Genomic DNA, 9,010 nt, shown 5'->3' on the forward strand with positions numbered 1-9,010 from the left:
ACCAGTGTAGCTCTAGTAGAATTGTTTAGTTGCATGTTGACCTTTGCCTAACCTTTTTCTGGCAGCACATGGATTTGAAAATTCCCTCTCCTACTGTCCTCGTTTCCAAATGACCCTCAAAGCTGGTAGCCTAGTGGTTAGAGTGTTGGGCCAGTAACCAAAATGGTTACTAGATCAAAACCCCGAGCTGACAAAGTAAAAATCTGTTGTTCTGCCCCTGAACAAGGCAGTTAACCCACTGTTCATAGGCTGTCATTGTAAATGAGAATTTGTTCTTAACTGCCTTGCCTAGTTAAATAAAAAATCTGTAGCATCTGATAGCATTTCATCAGAGGAACGTAGCATCCTAAAGCATTTCATCAGAGGAACGTAGCATCCTAAAGCATTTCATCAGAGGTACGTAGCATCCTAAAGCATTTCATCAGAGGCACGTAGCATCCTAAAGCATTTCATCAGAGGAACGTAGCATCCTAAAGCATTTCATCAGAGGTACGTAGCATCCTAAAGCATTTCATCAGATGAACGTAGCATCCTAAAGCATTTCATCAGAGGCACGTAGCCTCCTAAAGCATTTCATCAGATGAACGTAGCATCCTAAAGCATTTCATCAGAGGCACGTAGCATCCTAAAGCATTTCATCAGAGGAACATAGCATCCTAAAGCATTTCATCAGAGGCACGTAGCCTCCTAAAGCATTTCATCAGATGAACGTAGCATCCTAAAGCATTTCATCAGAGGCACGTAGCATCCTAAAGCATTTCATCAGATGAACGTAGCATCCTAAAGCATTTCATCAGAGGAACATAGCATCCTAAAGCATTTCATCAGAGGAAGGTAGCATCCTAAAGCATTTCATCAGATGAACGTAGCATCCTAAAGCATTTCATCAGAGGAACGTAGCATCCTAAAGCATTTCATCAGAGGAACATAGCATCCTAAAGCATTTCATCAGATGAACGTAGCATCCTAAAGCATTTCATCAGAGGAACATAGCATCCTAAAGCATTTCATCAGAGGAACATAGCATCCTAAAGCATTTCATCAGATGAACGTAGCATCCTAAAGCATTTCATCAGAGGAACATAGCATCCTAAAGCATTTCATCAGAGGAACGTAGCATCCTAAAGCATTTAATCAGATGAACGTAGCATCCTAAAGCATTTCATCAGAGGAAGGTAGCATCCTAAAGCATTTCATCAGAGGCACGTAGCATCCTAAAGCATTTCATCAGAGGCACGTAGCATCCTAAAGCATTTCATCAGAGGAAGGTAGCATCCTAAAGCATTTCATCAGAGGAACATAGCATCCTAAAGCATTTCATCAGAGGAACATAGCATCCTAAAGCATTTCATCAGAGGCACGTAGCATCCTAAAGCATTTCATCAGAGGCACGTAGCATCCTAAAGCATTTCATCAGATGAACGTAGCATCCTAAAGCATTTCATCAGAGGCACGTAGCATCCTAAAGCATTTCATCAGATGAACGTAGCATCCTAAAGCATTTCATCAGAGGCACGTAGCATCCTAAAGCATTTCATCAGAGGAACATAGCATCCTAAAGCATTTCATCAGATGAACGTAGCATCCTAAAGCATTTCATCAGATGAACGTAGCATCCTAAAGCATTTCATCAGATGAACGTAGCATCCTAAAGCATTTAATCAGAGGCACGTAGCATCCTAAAGCATTTCATCAGAGGAAGGTAGCCTCCTAAAGCATTTCATCAGAGGAACGTAGCATCCTAAAGCATTTCATCAGATGAACGTAGCATCCTAAAGCATTTCATCAGAGGAAGGTAGCCTCCTAAAGCATTTCATCAGAGGAACGTAGCATCCTAAAGCATTTCATCAGAAGAACGTAGCCTCCTAAAGCATTTCATTAGAGGAAGGTAGCCTCCTAAAGCATTTCATCAGAGGCATGTAAGCAGGCAAATAAAGAAGATGAATAACAAAAGCTGAAAGCAAACAGACGATATTGTCATCACTTGCAGCCCTATTAGGCCAAATGAATGATGATGTCTTTAACTAACTGACAGATTACTTAGTGACTTGGATAAGGCTGTTTCCACACTTAGCAGGGTCCCTCCAGGGACAGCCTTACACAGTCCTCAGACTGCCAGAGCTATTTTTCACCCAATTTATTTCCAAATGATGGCTAACCTGAGGTCCTCCCTCTGGGCTGGGTTTATGCAATGATTAATGGCATGTTTAGCAGGCCTCTACCTGGGGGACTGGTCCATCTGCAGAGGGATGTCAGGTAGAATAGGGCCGCTTGCAAGTCGGAGCTGTTTGACTGGCAGCCTCCCCTCGCCTCAGGCTGCTACAGTGCGGCTACAGCAAGGTCTTAAGTGCCTTCTGGGCAGCGGCTTCTGCTGGCTATGACCTGTCACTGCCTGGCTGCCTATAGGCGTTGTACATGCTGTAGAATGCTCGTAGGGGCTGTGCTGATTCTGTCTGTTACTCTAGTCACTAGTCAACCCTACATATATCACAATGATTTACAGATTCAAGATTGTTTAATCCTATGATGATTCTCATCACCTGATCCGAAAACTTTGTGACCATGCAACTCCTGTCGACTCGGCACAGGTCTCTGCATGAAGATTATTTAGATGTCTATTATACGCATGAACGGCTTGTCTTTTTCATTTCATCACAACCAAACCCCCTCGAAAAGACCCAGATGCTGGTGGGACAGTAATCGAATTAGGTTTTGGACAGGTTCGTGGCCACTCGCTGTCAGGTTCTCTCTTCTTGGAGATGATCAGGACTAATGCTGTGTTGATGGTGATTAATGAGTGTGTTAATTCAGTGCATCGTCCCGCCACTGATGGACACATCACCGGGCCCTCTCGGCCTGCCAGAGTGCAGTCTGATTTCCTCTGGGTCTGGAGCCAAACAGGCATACTGAGATAACGCTGCATGGGAAAACTGGCATCGGTTCAGTGGCCACTATGGCTATGACGCATTGTGATGGGAACCTGCTCTCAAACACAGACATGTTTATTAGTGATGGGGGGAGACACTGATACAGTTACATATGGGATATTATTTTTGACGATATATCGTATTCTTTTGACAATATCGCAATATTATTTTGGCTCTAGTTGGCTGTACCTGCACCAAAACTATTTTTCCTTCATAGCTTTTTAATTTGTTTTCAGTACTTTAATTTTCATGACTGATCAAAACTCATTTTCTCATATGTCTCTTTGTTCCTCTGCAGCAGACAAATGGTGAGCAATATGTTTGGAACCTCGAATCTCAATAAAATCATAGTATCGAATCACAATACATATGAGGTCCCTGGCAATTCCCAGCCCTAATGTTTATCAACAATGTGGATATACAGTAGTTAAAATGTCACCTAAAATGTATTTTTAATCCCCTTACTCAGGACATCTGCGTCATACAGGTTCTTTAAGCAATATTATTTTAGAAAAATGGTCTGCTTCATATTGAAATCGGTTCTGAAGCATAAAGAATCTGTCATTGTTGGGCGGCAGGCAGATCTGGATCAAAGAACCCTGCAGACAATGATAACAGCGCTCCTGGCCCCAGTCGCCTATGAGGCCCCGTGTGGAAGAGGTTTTGTCCTCTGAGATCTGAAGAAAAGCCACTCTGGACTTTGGAATAGGTAAGGGGTATGGACGGGTGGGGTGGAGGGGGGACAGGAAGGGGGTACGGAAGATAAAATCATATTTTCAGGGCGGACATCCAAAACATCTCCCCTCCCTCTCCTCTTTCCCCTTCCATCCTCCGGAACACAATGGATAGAAGCGTTTACGCCACCATAAATCAAAGGTACCCACTGCTCAAGAGCAGCTGGCACATTTGCAAATAATTGTAATTATTAATCATGCTGATTTCACACCCTTCAGAATTTGGGGTGGGAGCTTTCAGTGGTGAGCAGGGCCTGGCGCCTGCAGCCTGGAGGCCAGGCTGAGAGAGAGGAGCAGGCAGGGCGATGGGCCGCTGCAGGGCTTTGATGATTGTCTCATGACACTGCTGAGTGGCACACAATGGCTGTGCAGCCGCAGCACAACATGGGTCCAGAGGAAAAAGGAAGAAGGTGTCCTCCGCTTTATTCTGACCCCCAGGCTTGTATCATTGCTACGCAATAGTTGTTCTTTATTCATAAATCACAGAAATATTTTATAATACTTTTTAAAACATTCCCTTTTGTGTGCAGTATGTTATTTGTTAGATGTGTGACATTGGGAAAAAAAAGCGTGTTTAATCAGTGTTTAATCAGTGCTTTTCTTTATCTGTGTCAGAATGTCTTCCGTGTGTTTTTGACAACTTGAAATGAACCCTGACAAGCAATTGTCAATATTGATACAACAAACAATATTCTCCAATATTCCAGCATTGCTCAAAAGTGCTTTACTGAATACAATACTGAATAAAATACACACACACACACACACACACACACACACAAAGCCTCAGAAGACTTGTATTTATCACACACATTCTTTTATACAGATGTCAATGATAATCCATTCCTACTCAGGGTCTCTATGTTCTCCAGATGACTTCGCTCCCATATATGAATGTGTTTATTTTGATCTGCCAGATTGTGGGATCTTTTCCCACTGTTACTGTGACAATAGAGTCATAATCAGTATTTCTTTACCATCTGCAAACATGACTTCGTGGTCAGTCCAGTAATGTTACAATCCAAGCACTGCTAACACACGTCTCAGCTCAGACAACACAACAGATGGCCTGAACACTGGTCAAGAACATGCCAGTGAAAGTGAAGGCAAATTATCACTTTTCTCAAAATACTTGGTCTTAAACCAACTGTAACTCTAAAAGCTGAATGAGCCTTTAGAAAGCCTTTAAAGACCTTTACTGTAATGTTGTTTCAGAAATCATTCCTAATAAAATGTCATGCTATTTAAATTGTGGCAAAAGGGTTATGCTGCCCACTTTAAGTTAACTACATTGCGATTTCTACCCCCTACACCTTTCAGGTATAAAGAAGACGGTATAAAGAGAAGGCAGTATGAAGTAGACTATGAACTAGTCGGTCTAAAGAAAAGGCAGTATAAAGAGAAGGCGGTATAAAGAGAAGGCTGTATATAGAGAAGGCAGTATAAAGCGAAGGCTGTATAAAGAGAAGGAGGTATAAAGAGAAGAGCATATAAAGAGAAGGCAGTATAAAGAGAAGGCAGTATAAAGAGAAGGCAGTATAAAGAGAAGGCTGTATAAAGAGAAGGCGGTCTGAAGAGAAGGCGGTCTGAAGAGAAGGCTGTATAAAGAGAAGGGGTATAAAGAGAAGTCTGTATAAAGAGAAGGAGGTATAAAGAGAAGTCTGTATAAAGAGAAGTCTGTATAAAGAGAAGGAGGTATAAAGAGAAGGAGGTATAAAGAGAAGGAGGTATAAAGAGAAGGCTGTATAAAGAGAAGGAGGTATAAAGAGAAGGAGGTATAAAGAGAAGGGGGTATAAAGAGAAGGGGGTATAAAGAGAAGGCTGTATAAAGAGAAGGAGGTATAAAGAGAAGGCTGGATAAAGAGAAGGAGGTATAAAGAGAAGGCTGTATAAAGAGAAGGAGGTATAAAGAGAAGGAGGTATATAGAGAAGGCTGTATAAAGAGAAGGAGGTATAAAGAGAAGTCTGTATAAAGACAAGGAGGTATAAAGAGAAGGGGGTATAAAGAGAAGGGGGTTTAAAGAGAAGGGGGTATAAAGAGAAGGGGGTATAAAGAAAAGGAGGTATAAAGAGAAGGCTGTATAAAGAGAAGGAGGTATAAAGAGAAGGAGGTATCAAGAGAAGGCTGTATAAAGAGAAGGCTGTATAAAGAGAAGGAGGTATAAAGAGAAGGAGGTATAAAGAGAAGGAGGTATAAAGAGAAGGGGGTATAAAGAGAAGGGGGTATAAAGAGAAGGAGGTATAAAGAGAAGGGGGTATAAAGAGAAGGGGGTTTAAAGAGAAGGGGGTATAAAGAGAAGGGGGTATAAAGAGAAGGGGGTATAAAGAGAAGGGGGTATAAAGAGAAGGGGGTATAAAGAGAAGGGGGTATAAAGAGAAGTCTGTATAAGGAGAAGGAGGTATAAAGAGAAGGAGGTATAAAGAGAAGGTGGTATATAGAGAAGGCTGTATAAAGAGAAGGGGGTATAAAGAGAAGGCTGTATAAAGAGAAGGAAGTATAAAGAGAAGGAGGTATATAGAAAAGGCAGTATAAAGCGAAGGCTGTATAAAGAGAAGGAGGTATAAAGAGAAGAGCATATAAAGAGAAGGCAGTATAAAGAGAAGGCAGTATAAAGAGAATGCAGTATAAAGAGAAGGAGGTATAAAGAGAAGGCGGTCTAAAGAGAAGGCTGTATAAAGAGAAGGCGGTCTGAAGAGAAGGCGGTCTGAAGAGAAGGGGGTATAAAGAGAAGGGGGTATAAAGAGAAGGAAGTATAAAGAGAAGGAGGTATAAAGAGAAGGGGGTATAAAGAGAAGGGGGTATAAAGAGAAGGAGGTATAAAAAGAAGGAGGTATAAATAGAAGGCTGTATAAAGAGAATGGGTATAAAGAGAAGGAGGTATAAAGAGAAGGAAGTATAAAGAGAAGGAGGTATAAAGAGAAGGGGGTATAAAGAGAAGAGGGTATAAAGAGAAGGAGGTATAAAAAGAAGGAGGTATAAAGAGAAGGCTGTATAAAGAGAAGGGGGTATAAAGAGAAGGCTGTATAAAGAGAAGGGGGTATAAAGAGAAGTCTGTATAAAGAGAAGGAGGTATAAAGAGAAGGGGGTATAAAGAGAAGTCTGTATAAAGAGAAGTCTGTATAAAGAGAAGTCTGTATAAAGAGAAGGAGGTATAAAGAGAAGGAGGTATAAAGAGAAGGAGGTATAAAGAGAAGGGGGTATAAAGAGAAGGGGGTATAAAGAGAAGGAGGTATAAAGAGAAGGGGGTATAAAGAGAAGGGGGTTTAAAGAGAAGGGGGTATAAAGAGAAGGGGGTATAAAGAGAAGGGGGTATAAAGAGAAGGGGGTATAAAGAGAAGGCTGTATAAAGAGAAGGAGGTATAAAGAGAAGGGGGTATAAAGAGAAGGGGGTATAAAGAGAAGGGGGTATAAAGAGAAGGAGGTATAAAGAGAAGGGGGTATAAAGAGAAGGGGGTATAAAGAGAAGGGGGTATAAAGAGAAGGAGGTATAAAGAGAAGGAGGTATAAAGAGAAGGAGGTATAAAGAGAAGGAGGTATAAAGAGAAGGAGGTATAAAGAGAAGGGGGTATAAAGAGAAGGGGGTATAAAGAGAAGGGGGTATAAAGAGAAGGAGGTATAAAGAGAAGGGGGTATAAAGAGAAGGGGGTATAAAGAGAAGGGGGTATAAAGAGAAGGGGGTATAAAGAGAAGGGGGTATGGTAAAGGTTGCAGGTTTTTATCTAGATATAAAAAGTGTATGAGACACAAAAGTCAAAACACAACATAATAAACAGCACAACACAACACGAGATGGCGAACAACAAACACAGGTTGGAATAACAGTGATATTTGTTAATAAGTTGTCCTAGCAATGTAACTACAGTAGCAGCAGAAATGTATGTGTGCACTCATACGCAAGCGCTACTAACATAACACGGTTTGTTGAGAGTTCCAGTTGGGTTTGGCGCGATGGAGAAGGCATTTTGAGTAGTGACTTCGATGGTGATGGTGCAGCAGAGTTCACATCACCACACAATTATAATAGTGTTTAAAGTGTGAACAATTCATCCATGAATGTTTCAAGACAGCAGTGGGGGGCGGGAGGGTGTGGCAGCAGTCCTGTCCTCATAGCCCCCTCTCCATCAGATTCAAGCTACTGACAATCGTGTGTGTGTGCAGTCTCTGGGAGGGGCACTGATCTCTCTAGGAGGTGACCACATTGACAGTAGGAGATGGATGAGCCTGGATCATCCCCATCTAAGACCACAGCAGCCCTGTGCATAACATAGGAGCTCCCTGGGCCAGGGCTCAGGAACAAAGACCCACACAGGTATTCAAATGGCCCTCTTAACAATGTGATCTGGAGAGAGTGGAAACTGTGTCCCTACCTTTAATGAGCTGCTAATAGGGAAATCATGTTCTTTTCTCTGCCTGGATAAAGACAGATGGAGAGGGTGGAATTGGTCTCTCTCTCTGATTGACTGATTGATCAGGTTGGATGTGAGGAGGTGAATTATGACAGTCCTTTAGATGACTGCTGGTCTTCACTGTCAGAAAGTGACAGTGGTGCCTCGTGTCACCCAGCCTTCCTGTCTTTCGAGAGATGTTCCAAGCTGTTGCCTTACGCCCCAGCCAGGCTCATCCCATGTGGTTTAATCGGTGTCTATTATTGGTCAACTGTCATTGTCAGTCACTTTGTGTTGCTTCTTCGTGTATTGTGTCCGAACAGACTGACACAATACATTCATACAGGCACTATATAGATGTACTGTATATTTTGAGATTTAGATGGAATTGTCTGAGTATGTATAATAATAAAGTGGCAGTTTAAAATGCACCGCCATGGAAACAAGTAAATGAAATCGGCTCATAAATGTAGAACTTTTCTGAAAAGAAGAAAACTAGCTAAAGCAAAATATTTAAACACCCCAGCTCATTTGATTACCTGGGCATACTGCAAGCATCTCTATAGATGTAGGATCTTAATTTGATCACCATGTTGCAGGAGAACTTATTTGAGGTTTAAATAGGCGTCTGAAGTTTGTGATTTCCACTTTGACATTTCAGACTTGATTTTCCCTTTACAAAATATGTATCAACCCTACAAAATGATCCTTTAATTATAATCCACATAATAATCCACATAATAATTATAATTTTCTGTTGCGACAGGAATATTTTCCTGGTCTAGCAAACTGGCTCAAATTAAGATCCTACATCTGTATTTGCTCATTGAGTCTATCCACTGAGCCTGGCTGTTAAAAAGGAAGTGACATGCTGTAGTGTCCTGTGTGGCAGATGTGTGAAGTGGTATTAAAGCTCAGCAGACCAACAACACAAGAGAGAAGTGTGCCATTTTGGCTCATTGT

The sequence above is a fragment of the Oncorhynchus clarkii genome, chromosome 20, assembly GCF_045791955.1.
Source record: "Oncorhynchus clarkii lewisi isolate Uvic-CL-2024 chromosome 20, UVic_Ocla_1.0, whole genome shotgun sequence".
NCBI lineage: Eukaryota > Metazoa > Chordata > Actinopteri > Salmoniformes > Salmonidae > Oncorhynchus > Oncorhynchus clarkii.